The following is a 16481-nucleotide window of genomic DNA, read 5'->3' on the forward strand; positions in this document are numbered from 1 at the left end:
TAGATTGCCAATTTGAGCCGTGTATGTTGAGCCTTTTATTTCTTATCACCAGATATGTCTACCCTTATACCTGAAACATTTTTCCTTACCCTTTCCAAGCAAGCTAGTGAGCAATGTGAGATTGTCTTATGAGAAATGTTTGTGAAGTACTTTGAAGGTGTTTGGCAAAAGAATAAGTGTGGGGGTATTTCATGTTTGTATTTAAAAAAATAAAAAATAAAAAATAAAAAATAAAAAAAGAAAAAGAAAGATTGTATACAAAGAAAATAAAAAGTTTTTAAAGTTTCAGTTTAAGGGTGTGGTTGGAGGTTTCAGAAGAATCGTTGGAGAGCTTGAGTTTTTATAAATCTAAAGAAAAGAATTGCTTGCAATGTAGCTTGGAACTTGTGTTTTCCTATTCTTTCGTTTCAATAACCCTATCCCTAAGCCTCATTACATCCAATAAAAGTCCTCTTGATTTAAGTTTTGCAATTATGACTGTGGAGAAGTGATCTTTATGCAAGCTTATGGTAGAAATTTCACATTTGATTCTTTGAGCGAAATACATTAAAACTAAACACATGTGTGATTGAGTGCATATCCCGTGAGAAGGTCGCTAGTTTGCATATGATGATTTTAAAAATAAAAACTTGAAATTGCATTAGCATGGCTATCTCACACACTACACTTCAAGGATGATTCAAAGATTACTGCTAATATTTGAATAAGGAAGATGAACTTGGATTAGTTTGTTTGATGCTAGCTATGGTTCTTGATGATTTGTTTTCTTAAATGAAATTCTATGAGGGTCACATAGGGGGAAGCTAATGTTTTTCTTGTTACTTCTTGTTCTTGTTTTCTTTGTTTTGCTCGAGGACTAGCAAAAGTTAAGTGTGGGGGTATTTGATCGGATCATTTTTATATATATTTTTACTTCGAATTCACTCGTCTTTTATTAGTTAGTTCCTTATATTTTTGAGCTATTTACGTTATTTTTGTGTTTATAGGATTTGTTATGCAAAGAAAATAAAAATGGCACAAATGAGTTTTAAATATTAAATTCGTCGAAAATTGCTTTAGTCGTTCTCATTCTGTCATAGGTTATTGGTAGAATTATGTCACGGATTATAGGTCATGGAAGTTAGGCTAAATTTGTTAGGTATGCATTAGAAATTATATGGCGTGACATCTTCCATACCCACTGATGATATACTTCCATATCCACTGAATTCAGGTTGGTGCATCACATTTATATATATATGATATATCTAAAGGCTGTTTGTGGGTGGAACAAAAGAAAACAAAAGAAATATATTAAACTGGGCTCGGCAGCTAGTAAGTGTGGTAGGTGGAAGAAGAATAAAAGAAAAGTGTGAGTGTGGTGGGGGAGGAACTGAGAAAATCAGAAAACAAAGGAATAAGGGCAGCGCCACAGAGCAGGGAAAAGAGAGTTCAAAAGGGCTGCCTTTGCAGCTGGGGGTGAGACCGAAGAGGAAACCGAGAGCTCTTGCTGCTCTTGGCAGCGTGAAACAAAGAAGAGGTCAGAGAGCTGCCCCGTGGCAGCTGTAGAAGAAAACAACGATGCTTTTGCAGCAAATCTGAGAGAGCACGGGGACAGAGCAGAAGGAACCAAAGGCTTTGCTGCCTTTGCAGCGAGAAAGGCCTCGGACAGAGCAAAACTCCCTTATCTTCCGGTTAAATCTTTCCAAACTTATATTTTATTTCTGTTTTAATAATGTGTAACTAAATTTATTTTGGCTAGAGGTTAATTCAAAGCCATGAATATGTTTGTAATATGAATTGATTACCTTCAGTTGTGATTTCTGAGTTGTGATTTAATTTGCTTAACTGCTTGATTGATAACTTATTTTTGTATGTCGATTAAGAATGCATACTTAATTTACATGCATGAATTTGATGCTAGAATATAAGTGAATTTCACCTAATCGTTATGAACTTATATTCATAAGTAGTGAAGGTTGCTAGTCACAATTGAAGGAATTATTTTGTGAAAACATGTTCATTTGAGCAACATCATATAGCATGCAATTAACAATTAAAGGCGGAATCATGCTTGTATGCACTCAAAAACAAAACATTACCATGAAATTCAAAGCCTAGTAGATTGGTGAACCAATAATCAACTCAAAACAAAGTGAGTTGAAATTAATACCTTTGTAGATTCCTCTTTGCATAAGCAAAGGCTAATCACCCAAAGAGATAGGGCCTTCATTCCTTGCTTCTTAGATCCATGGATTTGGATGGAAGAATAGGTTCTCCAAGTTCCCAAAATTGAGAACCTCTAAGTCTCTTCACCAAGGTTAGATTGTAGAAGAAATGAGTGACCTTGGAGTAGTAGGATTGCTAGATGTACCCTCCAAGGTGTTGGCCTTTTTAGAGAGAAAATGGAGAGACAATTCTCACCAATTTTCCCCAAAAATAAACCATTTTATCACTTAATGAATATTTAGTTATAAAGTCATTTATATAGTCACTTCTTTAAGTGACCTAAATAACCAAAACCCTAATTCATCACACTATGGCCGGCCATTTAGGGGATTTTGGGCTTTTGGGCTTTAATGAATCTTCATTCATTAAATTGTCATACAACTTAAGTTAATGGGCTTGACGTTCGAAGCCCATTGGGCCTTAAGGTCCAAAACTATCCCGAAGTCTTTAACGAACTTATTCGTTTGATTAATTAACATATTAATTAATCCTTGCCATAAATAAATGATTAAACCATTTAATCATTCTTACTCATTTCCGTTTAATCTTCAATCTCCACCTTTTATGGTGTGCGATCCATTAGGTTCCTTTTAGCGAGGTAGTGGGCGATTAAAACCATTTTACATCGATTGTGAATTGAAACTATTTTCAATTCTCCCTTTAGTGATTACACACGTTTAGGGCTTCCACAAACCATGAGTGACACCTAGCAGCATATCATGGTTACCCAAGCTAATCAGAAGAGGATAGAGAACCTATTCAGTTTGGGATTACAAATGCAATACGGTCATTCTCTAATCTAATACTCTTGACCACATTGTTTGGTATGATAGTTTATTTATTCATGTCTACTATCCAATGTGATTCATGTGCTTATATGATTTCCTTGAATGTGATTTGGAACGCATTCCCTAATCTCATTCATACTCTGGCCAGAGATTCCAAATCATATCATAGAGTATTCTCCCTCAACTGTTTGAAGGTTAGAGATCCCTTGTTGCGCATTCACTTGTCTCCATAGCTAAGTGGCTTAACCCCAACGATGCCGTGGACACCCCGAGGGGGTGACTTTGACATAATCAAAGATCAAGGACTTAACCACAAGACAACTGTGATGCCTCAGGTCAAAGGACTACTTTGCATTATCCCAACCATGAGTTCTCATGTGACATGGAATATAAGAACTCTTCGTTGATCACGTTCAGTGAACTCATTCTCTATTGAGCACCTACGTACTTGTCTTGATGTCACACACACCAATGACTCGAGACTAATCACTCTCCCTGAGAGAAGACATAGTACGTACTGATCTTAACGGACTGTCAACGCCCAATTGACAATCCTATGATCAGGAACGTTTAGGATGTGTCTACGAAAGAATGGTCTCATGAATCTAACTTCATTAGATTACATTCTCCCAATCACATATTCCTTGGACTTTATCGTTTAAGCATATAACATTTATATGAGACGGCTCAAACAATAATGTATGCCCTTTATTTGTAAAACTAGATTAGTTTAACATGTGAAATGTCCGTAAAGTATCATCACATGATTGGCTTTAGGGCACATTTTCAACAACAATCACGTTAAGTAAATTCTAGGCTGGATTAACATGCGTATTCCATAGTTATGAATGCCTAGTCAATGTTTATGATTTCCGTTGAACTTAATGATCTTTGTTGAATGTCTCTATCATGCGTATTCCATAGTTAGGGACTTTGATGAGGAATAATTTGGTTGTAATGCGTATTCCATTCAATCCAATGAATCTAGGGAAATCTAAGAGTTAATTTAAGCGGACCTAATTAACTTGGAACATTGAGATTTACAATTTATTGAAAGAACAACTGAAAATCAATTTAGGTTGCATATGTGTCATGTGTGGAGAAGAACCCTCTAGCTAGTCCGTCACCTATCCTTTCACCTTAATTCATGCTTTTGTCAATTCTGTAATTTATTTAAGTTTAATTTACTTCTCGTCAAAACCAAACCCCCCCATTATTAAATTATATTATTTAGTTAGTTTTCATTGTTGTTAGTCTTTTAATTCAATTTCCGTCCATTTCAGTTCCTAGTGTCTAAATTGATTGTTTTCATTATGTTGAGTCATTCTAAGTGTGTTTCGAGTTATTAGAGTTTTTAGCCTAGTTTTGTGTCCTTGAGTCTTGTTTAATATTTTTAAATTAATTTAGAATAGATTAGCAATCCCTCCTAATCCCCGGCCTAGAACGATACCCTACTTACATCTATACTACAATTGTCAAAAAGAGGGTTTAATTTGTGTGCTTAACTTTATTTCGCATCAATGTGAAGCTCCACCTCACTGCAAAGAATTTGTGTCCTGCCATTAAAGATGAGATGGACAACCCGGTTGGCGAAGCTGAGAAAGCCACTATCATAATCTTCATCCGAAGACACAATCATAATGTAGTGCAAACCGAGTACCTTGTAGAGGAAGATCCATGAGCACTTTGGGTCACTTCGGTTGATCGTTTTTATCACCAAAATGACCTCTTCTTGCCTGAAGCAAGACATGACTGGTAGCATATGCACTTCCAAGACTTTAAGTCTGTGAATGAATAAAATTATGAAGTTTGTCGAATCCAATCACTTCTCAAGTTCTGTAACGAGAACTTGACCAAAAAAGATCTCTTGGAGAAGACCTATTCGATCTTTTCTGCTACCAATATTGTCCTGTAGCAACAATATAGGGCTAAGAAGTTCAGTAAGTTTTTAGATTTGATCTCTACTTTACTTATTGCTAAATAGCATAATCAGCTGTTGATGAATAATCATCAAGCTTAACCTACTAGGGTGACTGTTGTGCTTGAAGCACATTATAACACAAACCAATGCCCAAAACGCCAACATAGGCATGGTAAGGGGGCCATAAGCCACACCGTCAAGGTCAATAGAGCCAAGGCACATCTAAGGGAGGAAATCGAGTCCAAAAATGCCATAACCTCACTCCAAGGCTCCGTACTTCAATAATAAGGACAAAGCACCTAACACCATGGATGCGGATATGTGCTACCGCTGTGGTCATGGTTCTAAAAAATGCTAGGCACTAGTCGAGCGGCGAAACTAGGCCTACTGGCTAGGTGGGGCCTAGGTGGACTAGGCGGATTAAGTAAATTTATTATATATCTTTAGCACTTTGGTGAATTTAATAGAATGAGATGAAAGTTTAAATGAGTATAAACCAGTAGCACGTTACCAAATATTTTTTAGAGATCATATAAATTTAATAAAAAATAAAGGTGTCAACGGTGTAAATGCATTTGGACAACAATTTAAAAAAATTGAATAAAAAGCTAGGGAGGGACACTTGGATGCATAAAATGGAGGTAGGTGGGGCATCACACCAAACACGTTCAGTTAATTTGGATTAATTGGATGCTAGTTTTCCCATTGTCATTGGACAACAATTTTAAAAAGAAAAAAAATTATGAAGAGGTGAGACCACGTGGGGGGAAAAGAGTGTTGGAAGTATGCCCACAAAGCCACTCATTTGATGTAATAACTTTTGGAATACTTATTGTATTAAACTATTATATGTTTAATGAAGGGCAAAACTTATTGTTAATCACTATTTATTGTATCATGTGTTTAAGCAATAAGGGAATCCAAGGAATGTATTTGATCTAAGAGACAAGTGATTTAAGTAAGTTAGATTAACGAGACCTTTCTCTTATGTTCATTCCTAAAACGTTCCTAGCCATAGGATTGCCAATTGGGCATTGACAATCCGCTAAGGTTAGTATGTGTTATGTCAACTTAAGCGTGAGTATGACTAGTCTCAAGTCATTTCGTGTTGGACACTAAGACAAACACATAGGTGCTTGAAAGAGTAATCGAGTACACTGAACAACGATCAAAAGAGAGTTCGAACATACATGTCATGTAAGAACTCGTTAGTTGCAATATGCAAAGTAGTCCTTTGACCTGAGGCATCATAGATGTCTAATGGTTAGGTCCTTGATCTTTGATGATGTCAAAGGCATTCCATCGAGAATGTCCATGGCATTGTTGGGGTCAAGCTATCTAGTCATGTAGGCATATGAATGCACAACAAGGGATCTCTAACCTTCCATGGTGGAAGGAGAATACTCTAAGATATGATTCGGGAGTCTTTGGCCAAAGCATACGAATATGACTTAGGAAGTATGTTCCAAATCATATTCAATTGAATCATATAGAGAAGTATCACATTGGATAGTAGACATGATACAAACTATCACTCAAACAATGTGATTAAGAGTATTGTATTAAAGAAGGACCGTATTGCATTGTAATTGTAATTGGATAGGTTCTCCAACCAATTCTATTTAACTTGGGTAGCCATGACATGCTGCTAGGTGTCACTCATGGCTTGTGGAAGCCCTGAAGATTAGCAAACACTAATCATAATCAAAGGGAGAATTGAAATGTAGTTTCAATTCACAATCGATCGTTAAGAGTAACAATCGCCCACTGCCTCGCTAATTGGAACCTAATGGATCGTACACCGAGCAAGGGTGAAAGTGAAGAAATATAAATGAGATGGATATGCGATTAAATGGTTTAATTGAGAATGGTCAAGATTAATTAATTAGTTAATTAATTTTACGAAAGGTTCGTATTGGGCTTTTAAGTTGGTTTTGGGTTTCGGGGCCCAAAAGTGTTTTGGTCCACAAGGCTCATTATGTTTAAGTTGTATGACAACTCAAACAAAATGGGCAATAAGCCCAATCACTTAAAAGAGGCCGGCCATAGTGAGGGGAGTGTGAAGTTTTGCTTAATTGCAAATTTGCCACTCACCTAAGAAAAGAGATATAAAAGCATCTTTATAGCTTTTTCTCATTAGGGTTTCTTGAGACAAAAGATGAGAAACACTTTCTCTCTTTTTCTCCAATAGAGGCCGGCCACTTAGAGAGGAGATAGCTAGCAATCTTTTCTTCTTTAAGTCATCCATTTCATATTCACACCTCATCCTTGGTGTGGAGACTTAGAGACACCAAATCTTTGGTGTTTTGGAGATCATTTCCTCACATCCTCAAGGAGCAAAGGAGCATCAAAAGGAAGAAAATCACAAGGAAGATCCAAGAAGCTAGGAGGTGACTTGAAGGCCCTCCACTTGGGTGAATCCTTTGTGTAAACAAGGATGAGCTTCAAGGATAATGAATCTCTAAATCCTTCATTCTCTTTAATGTTGTTAAAGAGTCTCATGGTTCACCATTCACTAGGCTTTGAAAGTCATGGGTTTTAGAATTGTTTTTGAATGCATGCCTACTTTAATGTGTTAATAGTTTGCATTTGTGTTCAAATATTCTTACATGTTCTTAGCTAGGACAAAATTTTTCCTTCAGAGAGAAACTCTTTCTTCGCTAGGTTTTAGAAGCAAGAACTAGACAGTCCTACATTCCTCCTTCCTCAAGCTTGAAAAAAAAAAACAATTAAAAGCCCAAACTACCTAGGCCATCTAGTCGGCCGCCTCGGCGCCCACCTAATCCCTTACCCGATTTTCCTTCCGACTACCTATTAATCTCGGCAGCCAGCCATCTTCTAGTGCCTAGGCCAATTTTTAGAACACTGGTTGTGGTTTAAAGGACCATTGGTTCCGCATTTGCCGTGCTCCCCTGAAGGTTGTAGCTAAATATCATTCTCTTCGTAAAACATCAAACTTTAGGCAAGTGGATGGACCAGAGAGTACCAAAATGGAGGTTTCTAATTTTCAAGAGGCCATTACCCCTATGGAAGATTAGAATTTTAGACATGACCTTTTTTTAGTTGATTTTAGAACCTTGGGGGCCAAATTCCACCTAGTTTTTTTGTTTAACTAGGTGGAATTTTTCTTTATGTTTGTATTATTTGTTGGTTTAACTTTTGAACAATTTTTCTTTATGTTTGTATTATTTGTTGGTGATTTGTTTTTGGATATTAAGTTTTTATTTTAATCCACCCTTGAATACTTAAATTATTTTGAATGGATATTTGTTTTTAGAATTTTTATGCATGTGACCGATTCAAATTAATTTGTATTTCTTGTTATAACTAGTGGGAAAGCTAGTTGTCTGGCAAATAGTGCAACCACACACACACCGTTTTGCATGAACGCATTTATTTCACAACGTACCTAGGAATGCACCTCTGACAACCCTCTCAGGCCTATCCAACCTAATCGAAGGATACGATAAGGCACGTATAATGTTGTCCAATGGTACAATCTTGACCATTGATAAGGTACTTTATTCTCCACGTTCCGGCAGAACGTTGTTGAGTTTCAAGGACATTAGAACAATATTTACCATGCTAAAACTCATGTAGAAAATGGAGTTGAATTTATGTGCATCACTTCCCACGAATATCGCCATAAGCGTATTCTAAGGAAGATGGAGCGCATCCTGAATGGTCTGTATATTATAACTGTGAAATCCCGTTCCTAGATTTCACTATTGTAATTTACGTATTTTGTATTCACAAGATTTTATAGTATTTTTGTGAATTTAAATTAATTTTAGATTTTAATTACTTAGTTACAAAGTTCGAATTTTCAAAAACAATTATTTAAAATCCATAGACCTTCGAGGGTCACTCTTAATGTTTTCGAATTAAGCTTGATCCTACGAGCGTGTAGGCGAAGGTCGTTCATGAATTGGGAGGAGGAAGGAGAAGTTATGGACGTTAGAAGTTTCTTAAATAAAATAGGGATTTAATATTTTTAGGGGTTCCCATTACTATGGGAAAGGACCAATTAGAAAAGAAGAAAATGAGAGAAAAGAAAAGAAAAAAAAAGATTAGAAGCTGCCAGATGGCAACAAGAGAGAGGGGAAAAAAGAGAGATGCGGGAGAGAAAATGAGGGAAAGTGACCAATCAGGAGAAGGAAATGAGGGGAATGAGAGACCCAGTAAACCCATACCCCATTTCGACCCACCGACCTGATCCAACCATATCTCCCTATCCCGGGACCGGTGCCATATTGATCCTCACTTCAAACCCAGTCGAACCCTCTTCCATTTTCACCCAAACTCGATAAGGATTGGCACCCTTTTCGCAAAGAATGGCGTCGGTGGCGCCGAGGGGTGCATGGTAGTGATCCGCCATTTCTGAAGTCAACACCGTCGATCACCACCACCAATCGACTTCCCTCAACCCTAGGAACAAAACCTATGCACTAGTCGAGGCGTCAAAGTTCATTTTGGTGTTGAATCGAGAACACCCATTTTTAGGGTTCCCGATGGATCAAGGTGGTTTTTAGGTGTTTTCCAGCCAAATTGGACTTTGGCCCAGGTATGAAATTTATTCCTCTAGTTGTACTCTATGTTCCTGTAAAATTTGGTAATTTTAGAGTTAGTCGAAAAATTAGGTTTCCATTCGTCGGAAACCACCACATGCGGCGGCGCGTGGCCAGTAGGCTGACTTTGTCTTCTAAGGTTAAATTTGATACTCTAATTCCATATTTGACATCCGATTGACGAAATACCGTTGTTTAAACATATTTTTGTTAGAGGCCACCACTTGTTCATTATAACAATCAACAATCCGACCGTTAGATCATTGCCAAACTTTAATATGTTATTATAGGTAATATTTGAGGACCTTAGGAACTTACGGATCGGGAATTCAACATATGGATCTTTCCAAATTGAATTTCTAAGTTTGTAAAATCAAATGTTGATCGCCACTTAATTTTAGGGATTGGCGGAGATCTGGCAGTTAGATCGTTCTGAAATTTTAAGATATTGTTCTATAAGATTAATGAGACTCTTGGGAAGTTACAAATTTGAAATCCATGGGCAGATGTTCTAGATCGAATTATATAGGGTTGTGGACCCCACCGTTGACAGAGAGTTGACTTTTGGTCAATATGTTACGAATTGATCTTAAACATTAAAATAGTATTAATAGAGACTATTTAGGGCTTAGTGGGCCTATATTAGTTAGTGAGTATCCCAGATAATGTATACCTCGATTTACGTGTATGGGACGCATTATTATGATAAATGTGTGTGTGTGTGTATTTATCTTCTTGATAATATGAATGATATGTATGATAATTGTTATGACAATGTGAGCCTAGAATCCTATTAGCAGTGTTTCTAGAACTTCTTATTAGCAATGTTTTGTAGAACTTATATGCTTGTGTGACATGTTAGTTAGTGTCCATGAGAAGTTGATAGTGCAGTTGCCTACGTTGTAACTTATAGGGTTTGAGGTAGGGGTAGGTTGTGTGTGGAACTTACTACACCATGTAACAGTGGTAAATGGATGGTCCTGCTTGGTATATCCCCGATAGAGAACCATACATATTACAGGGGTGATCATGCTTGGTATATCTGCGAGGGGTGATCACCGCATGCACAATTAGACTCTGTTTATGGGTCTACTTGGTTTATCCACAATGGTGGACCATACGCATTCTATGAGTGATCATGCTTGGTATATCCGCTATAAGTGATCACTACCTAGTGCTATAGGATACAGTCATGCTTGGTATATCCGCAATAGGGGACTGTACATATGTTAGGGGTGATCATGCTTGGTATATCCGCGATGGGTGATCACTGCCTACGTTATTAAATTATGCCTATGGTTCTGCTTGGTTTATCCGTAATGGGGACCATACGCATTCTAGGAATGATCATGCTTAGTATATCCGTGATAGGTGATCACTACCTAGAGTTAGCATGTGGTCTTGCTTAGTATATTCGTGATGGGGGACATACGTATTTCAAGGGTGATCATGCTTGGTATATTTGCGATAAGTGATCACTGCCTGCACGTGTATATTATGTATATGGTTTTGCTTGGTATATCCGCAATGGGATACCATACGCATTCTAGGGGTGATGAGGATTAGTTGTACTTGGTACATTTCTGTAGGTGTCATATTTTAGTTAGATCCCGTTGAGTGGTCCGGAATCCTTGCTCTTGCTCATTTCCATAAGGTTAGTCTGGAACCCTATATTCGAGTGAATGAGAATTACCCACAATAGACCTTGGGAATATAATTAGATTTACCATGTTATTACTCAAAATCCAAGTAGAGAATTATGTAGAGTTCTTTAATTAAATTCATGAAATGATATGTTATCTCATTGATTGATTAATGTAGTTACATGTTAATACCGTGCATCTTTGATTTATGGAATTGATTAATTGACGTGATTGTGGAATGACGTTGGAAATGATTCTTATTATTATGATTAGATTAGTTGATCAATGTGGCTTGAGAATAATATTGTGCTTTGTTGATTCTTTGATATGTTACATGCCATGGATTGAGGTATCATGTTGAAAACATAATGATTTATATGATTGATGAAATGGAAATCTTGAATGTCATGTGGGTTGTTATGTAGTCTTGAATCTAGTAATTCATGTTTGTCAAGTTCCAATAGTTGATGGAGGAATGCTATGCCTTTTTGTTAGAACGTTTTGTAATAAACGTCAAAGTGCAGTGAAAGGTGAACTCTGAATGGCTTGATCCCTTCTTAGGGTACGTAGGTAGTCTAACGTAAGGTTAGATGCAACCATGAAATTAAAAAAATGACTGCGTGGTTAAATCATTGATTGTGTTTTGGTCTTGTCTTGAAGGCGAGATATGATAAACAAACAGAAATGTGGTGACGTCACTTGTCAATCTTGGATGTATGTCAGGATCGGGGCATGACAACAACCATACGCCCTATAGAGCGCCATTATGTGGCTGACCCTATCTTAGGGACTGTGCACAAAATTACACTTTGGCATGATTATTTAAAACACCCTGGACGAAAAGCAATGCGCCATATCCTCAATTCTTTACACATGCATCCACTAACCCAAAGTTTAAGTTCGATTCAAGGAAACACATGTCAAACTTGTTCTAAGGGAAAGCTTATTATTAAGCATTCTTATGACAATGCTTTCTCATATTTTTCTACAAATGATTCAGGGGGACCTTTGTGACCAATTCATCCTCGTTGTGGACTATTTATACATTTTATGGTATTGGTTGACGCTTCCACACGTTAGTCACATGTGTGCTTGTTGTCCATAAGGAACGCTGCATTCTCCAAACTGTTGGCTCAAGTTATCAAGCTCAAGGCTCACTATCCTGATTACCTGATTAAATCTATTCAATTGGATAATGCTGGAGAATTCACGTCTAAAACTTTTGATGACTATTTCATGTCTGTTTGGGTTGAAGTTGAACATCATGTATCCCATGTTCACACCCAGAATGGCCTAGCAAATGCATTCATTAAGCGCTTACAAATGATTGCTCAATCATTGGTCATATGTACCAAACTCTCGATCGCTACTTAGGGCCATGCAATATTGCACACAACCATATTGGTCCACTTGAGGCCTGTTACGACCCAACCATATAGTGCTCTTCAGTTGGTTATCTAATACGAAGCCGACATATTTCATCTACGTGTTTTTGGTTATCTGGTCTATATGTCGATTTCACCGCCCTTATTATAATACCCTAAAAATTTTAAATATATGAATTGAAATATTCAAAATTATGAATATGTGAAAAAAATCGAGAATTTATATTAATAACAAAGAAGTTATTAACATTTAAAGTCGGGGATAAGTTGGTAATTTTATATTTCTTTAGAAGGCCCCAAAAAATCTGGAGCCATGTGACATGCCACGTGTGGCTGGGATTGAAAGAAATAAAATGGACGGTTGGGATTGAAAGAAAAAAAAAATGGACGGTTGGGATTGAAAGAAGAGAATAGAAAGGAGAAAAGGAAGGGAGGAATAAGGAAAGGTGACCAATAGGAGGAGAGGATAGGAAGGGGAAATGAGAGAACTAAGAAACAAAGGATTGGGGCCCAACCTTGGTGACCCGACCCGATCGACTCCCCTAGCATTTTTTGATGGGTTTTCACCCATTTTTCGGTGAATTTCCTCAAACCACCATTTAGAAACCCCTCCATAACCTTCTCTCTTCCTATTACACCTCAAAAATAATGAAATTTGATCTTGAATTTGGAATGAACACACCAGTGGGTGCCGACCCTCCTTGCTCGAAATCCACCAAATCTGAAATGATTTGGTTCAATAATCACCATCGTGAGACTACCCTGGGGGTCTAGAACATAACCCAAACCATGGTAGGGGCGGCGGAGCACTGAAGGTGATGAATTGAGATTACCCATTTATAGGGTTTCCGGCAGGTTCGAGGTAAATTGGGGCATTTCAAGGCCAAATTGAACTTGGCCACATGTATAAAATTTTCTCTACTCTTTGAGATCTTCATTTCTGAAAATTTTGAGAATTTTTAAGAATAGTTGAACTTTCCGACGAGTTGGGGTGGCCGACCGCCACTTACGGCAGCGCGTGGCTAAGACAACGATATTGCTCTTTTTAAGCAAACTACAATGTTATGAGTCCATATTTATAATCTATTTGATGAGGATCAATTGTTTGGGCTTAATTTATGAAGTGTTAGTCACTTTAAAAGGTGAAGATTATGAAATAGAATTTGGAATGTGAACTACGAATGGCTTGATCCCTGTTTAGGGTACGTAGGTAGTCTAACGAGACGTTAGATGCAGCCATAAAATAAGTGAGATTTGATATAGAAATTGTAATTATGGACCATGGATGGAAACAAGGCCTAAATAAAGAAACATGTTAGGTGGTAGTTAATTAATCGAGGTAAATCTTTTGTTAAACGATTGTGCTAAAAGAAGGAAGTTGGTCTATAACTTGAGTTTTATCCTTATGCTTTGATAATCAAATGTTGGTTATAAATTTATTGTGAGGGTTCATAAAATTAAAGTGTTTAATTGGGATTAATGGTAAGTTAACTAAACAAGAGTGTAGTTCAGGCCTATCACCAATATACTTATTTTCCGAAACAAAAAAAAATATTTTCGGGGTTGGGTCATTACACTTATATACAAAAATAGGGCTTCAATGAAGGATGAGAATTTATGTCGAATATGATTCTCTTTCAATAATTTGTTACTTAGAATATTTGGCAAACGAGCTTTTTACTACTCGACCATCTTCCCATCATTAGGGGGAGATAAGAGTGTCACCGTTCCTGAAGAACAACGCGAATTATCGTGGAAGACTCTCACTTTGTCTCATTTAGATCCCCACACTGGTCAGTCTGAAACTAAAGTGCAACACATAATAGATCTTCAGACCATAGCTCAGAGCATGCCAGATGTTTTTACAGATCTAGCGCGAGTGACAAGATCACATATTCCAGTTGCAAATGTGCCGACACAGATGGATGTACCAAATGTACGACGTATTTCCCTCCTAGAGGAGCGAGATGCCAACTTGGCCTATCCACGTACATTATCGGCTAGCCAATCCCCTGCCTCTACACAAAAGCATGGCAGACCACTTAGTTCAAAGGATTCATACCCCCGAAAAGAGGAAACCCACGACACAAGCTGTTGAGCCTACCATGAATCCGAATTTCGCCTACTCATTCTATCTAACTCATGAGGAAATTCTAGATTACGGAAGCGTCATTAAAGAGATGAATCTACCTCCCGAGAATCATGAGATTTCGGTCCATTATGCTAGCTTGGATGATGTTTGGTGTAGAAATGAGATGATTATCGATGATGCATTAACATGTGTAGTAACTACTGAGATCATGTTGAGCGATGACGTTGAACACTGTTCTATTGACAAATATCGATGTAGAACTAATTGGTCAAATTGGAAACAAGCAATCCAAGTCGAACTTAATTCACTTCGAAACGTAAGGTGTTTGGACATGTAGCTCATATTCCTCCATATGTGAAGCCAGTTGGCTACAAGTGGATTTTCATTCGGAAGCGTAAGGAGAAGAACAAAATTGTACGTTACAAAGCTCGTCTTATTATGCAAGGCTTCTCATAATGCCCCGAGATTGACTATGAGCAAACTTATTCACTTGTTATGGATGTGATTACTTTTCGCTACCTTATTAGTTTGGTAGTTTCTGAAAAACTGAGTATGCAGCTGATGGATGTAGTAATTGCGTATCTCTATGGGGATCTTGATACGGAAATTTATATGAAAGTTCCTGAATGACTTACTTTAACTGGATCAAATATTTTTAAACCCCAAAACACACTCTCAATTCGGCTGAGGTGTTCACTCTACAATTTGAAGCAATCCGGAAGAATGTGGTACAACCGTCTAAGTGTGTATTTGACTAGTTAGGGATATGTGAACGCGAACTATGCCCTTACGTGTTCATTAAGAAGTCAAATTCTAGTTTTGCGATTGTTACCGTTTATGTCGACGACATGAACCTCATCGGAGCTCTTGAAGAGCTCGAGAAAACTGCCGAACACCTGAAGTTAAAATTTGAGATGAAAGATCTAGGAAAGACTCGATACTGTCTCGGTCTTGAGATAGGGCACCGTTCGGATGAAATCTTAGTACATCAATCGAACTACACCCAGAAGGTGTTGCACCACTTTAAAGAGGATGAAGTGAAGCCTTCGAGTACTCATATGGTCATACGATCGCTAGATGCGAAACGAGATCCCTTCCATTCGAAGGAGGATGATGAAGAGATTTTGTAACCCACAATTCCTTATCTAAGTGCGATAAGTACTTTATTGTACTTAACTCAATGCACTAGACTCGACATCTTCTTCGCTTTAAATCTTTGGCAAAATACAATAATGCATCGACATGCAGACACTAGACTGGTGTTAAAGACATCTTCTGTTACCTTAAAGGTATTACAGATCTAGGCCTGTTATAGCCATACAGATCTTCGAGTGATGTCGCACTCCTTATCTCGAGTCAATTCTTGCCTTATTGGATATACCGACGCAAGTTACTTATCTGACTTGCACAAGGCGCACTCTCAAACGGGTTATGTCTTTATTGTTGAAGTACTACAATATCTTGGAGGTTAACTAAATAGACCTTAGTTGCCACTTTGTCTAACCATGCTGCAATACTTGCCTTACACGAAGTTACTTGAGAACGCTTCTGGCTGAGAGCAGTTATGGACCATATTCGAAGCTCTTGCAATCTTTACCTCATCGTTGACGTCCTGATGACGATCTATGAAGATAATGCAGCATGCATCAAACTACTTAGGAAGGGTTATCAAATATGACAACACCAAGCACATAGCATCGAAGTTCTTCTTCTCATGTCAATAGCAAGAGCATCAAAAGATTGAAGTCACGCAAATTCGGTCATAAGACAATTTGGCTGACCTATTCACCAAATCACTACCTAAGGCGATGTTTCAGAAACTTGTTCAAGGAATAAATATGCGTAAACTTTCTGAGTTATAACATTGTTAGTTCTC

Source organism: Malus domestica, chromosome 02 (genome assembly GCF_042453785.1).
Source record: "Malus domestica chromosome 02, GDT2T_hap1".
NCBI classification, from domain to species: domain Eukaryota; kingdom Viridiplantae; phylum Streptophyta; class Magnoliopsida; order Rosales; family Rosaceae; genus Malus; species Malus domestica.